Here is a 2,780-nt window from a genome sequence, read left to right as displayed (position 1 = left end):
AAATTATTGCTGGGATTTGGATTAAAATTGCATTAAATAGGGTAAGTGACATTAGAAGATAAGTGGCATCTTTATTATTTTTCAGCTGATGAATATGGTAAGTCTCTCCATTTATTTAGATTTTTGGATTACTTTCATCAGCATTCCGGGATACAAGTCCTATATGTGTTCTGATAGAATTATATTTGTGTTTCCTTTTTATTTTCAGTGATTATAAATGGTATTGTAAACATAAATAGAATTTGTTTGTGGATCTTGGATTCTGCAACCTTGATGAACTAACTCCCTTATTAGTTTAAATCTAAAAGATAGCAAGATTTCTATATTGAAAACCAGATGACAGCATTGGGAGAAATTAATGCACCTACAAAAATGACACAAATACACAATTTGGAGAGTATAAGAGTAAATATTTTAAAGATGTCAGTTCTCTCCAAATTGATCTATATTCAGTAAAAATATCATTGATAATCATGGCAAGAATTTTTGTTTGCTTGTTTTTTTTTGTTTTATTTCTTGTTTCTTCTGGTTTGGAGTTTTTGTGTTTATTTTTGGGGGGAAGGGACTCTCAAGCTAAATTTAAAATTCATATTCATATGTAAATACTGAAGTCTTAAATTAGTCAAGAATATTTTGAAAAATAAGAACAAAACTGGAAGAAATTTAGTATAAGGTAACAAAATGTTAATGTTAATTAAATTATTGGTATTGATCATATTAGTTAGCATCTTGTGGTATACTAGTTAACATAGTGTGGAGTTGGCTTAAAGTAGACAAACTAGACAACAGAGCAAAATTCCAGAAACAGATCCCTTCCAAATACAGTGCTGTGGTTGAGCGTGGCACTGCGATGCAATGGGAGGAATATGGTCCTTGCAGTCAATGTTGCTAAGTCATTGGAATGTCCTCTTGAGAAAATTCACTGTGCTATCTACTCAAATCATCAATAACAACCAATTCCAGATGGGGAGAAAAGATCTAGTAAATTCAACATAGAAGAAAACGGGACCTTGAGTTACCATTGAGGGATGTTTTTATTAATAGGTACAATTTCTTTATCAGATGTAAGACTATAAGATTGTCCATTTTAGAGTCAGTGTTGGTAAATTGTGTGAGACAGATTAAAGAGGGGTGTAAATTATTTGTCATTCATCTCATGGGAAGGTAGATTGTATCCTCCCCTGCACCCCCATTCAATCTGACCACTAGAAGTGGTGGAAATGATGCCACATGGTCTGAGGCTGGATCTAAAGGAGTCTTGCAGCCTTGCCGGCATGCCTCAGTGGTTGAGCATCAACCTATGGACCAGGAGGTCATGGTTTGATTCCTGATCAGGGCACAAGGAGTCTTGCAGCTTTACTTTTCTCTCTTGAAAGTCTCCAGCCGTCGCTAATATAAATTTAATATTATAATATTCCCTTCGTTGCTGATGGGACCACAGAGGCCACATTAGAGCACTGACCTGCATACAGAGGGAGAGAGTGTCTCAGTGTCCCTCCCGAGTGAGGACCCAGCCCCAGCTACCAGGTGACTCTAACCACATGATGGACACCAAGTGAGAACCACCCACTGAACTCAGTCAACTCCCAGAACTGTGAAACACCATTAAATGGCTGAAAGTGAAAATAAATGAAAAAAAAAACATTAAATTTTAAGCCACTAATTTTGTAGGTAACTTATTACACAGGAATAGATAATGAAATAGTGTTTTTCAAGGAATTTCAACTAAAATATCAAATCTACTTACGCAAAATCTTTACAATATTCTCTTAGTATCTTTTAATGTCTGTAGGATCTGTAGGAATGTCATCTTTTTTACTCCAGATGTTACTAGTTTGTGATTTGGATTTTTTTTCTTTCTTATCAACCTTGTAGGTATTTTTGAAAAAAAAAAAAAGAAAAAAGAAAAGCGAAAAACCTTCTGGCCCTGTTGATTTTTATTATTATACATCTACTAGAGGCCTGGTACATGAAAATTCATCACTGGATGGGGGATCCCTCAGCTTGGCCTGCCCTCTCTCATAGTCTGGGAGCCCTCAGGAGTGGGAGGCAACCCAGGATCAGGGAAAGGTGACACCCCATCACACCTCTGCTGCTGCCACTGCTCTGCCAGCCCTGGGTACCTGAGCTTTGGGTCAGTCCTGGGAAGCTGGGCATCCGAGGCTTGCCTGTGCCTCGGGCCAGGACTGGAGGACTCTGGCGGAGTGGCCACTCGCGCTGCCTGCTCTCAGCAGCCGCCCCCTGGGACTGGAGGACTCTGGCCGGGCTGAGAGGACTGGGCGCCGCCATCTTGTGGCTATGGGCACAGCCATCTTTTGTGATGAAGTAATGGTTAATTTGCATATTACCCTTTTATTAGATAGGATATTCAATTGTATTAATTTCCTCTCTTACCTTTATTACTTCCTTTCTTCTATTTTTTGTTAAATTCACTTTTCATAAATTTTTAATTTAAAAGTTTAGATCTATGATTTTTATATATTTCTCCATTTATGTTATAAGCATTTAAATCTATAAATTTCTAATAACTGCTTTGGTTAAATATCTCAAATTTTGAAAATCTGTTGGAATGTTTCCTTACTTTAAAATATTTACTTTCTCGCCCTGACCGGTTTGGCTCAGTGGATAGAGCGTCGGCCTGCGGACTCAAGGGTCCCGGGTTCGATTCTGGTCAAGGGCATGTGCCTTGGTTGCGGGCACGTCCCCAGTGCGGGGTGTGCAGGAGGCAGCTGATCGATGTTTCTAGCTCTCTATCCCTCTCCCTTCCTCCCTGTAAAAAA

Source organism: Myotis brandtii, unplaced genomic scaffold, assembly GCF_000412655.1.
Source record: "Myotis brandtii unplaced genomic scaffold, ASM41265v1 scaffold3690, whole genome shotgun sequence".
NCBI lineage: Eukaryota > Metazoa > Chordata > Mammalia > Chiroptera > Vespertilionidae > Myotis > Myotis brandtii.
The sequence above is the reverse complement of the archived record's forward strand: the minus strand, read 5'-3'. Positions refer to the sequence as shown.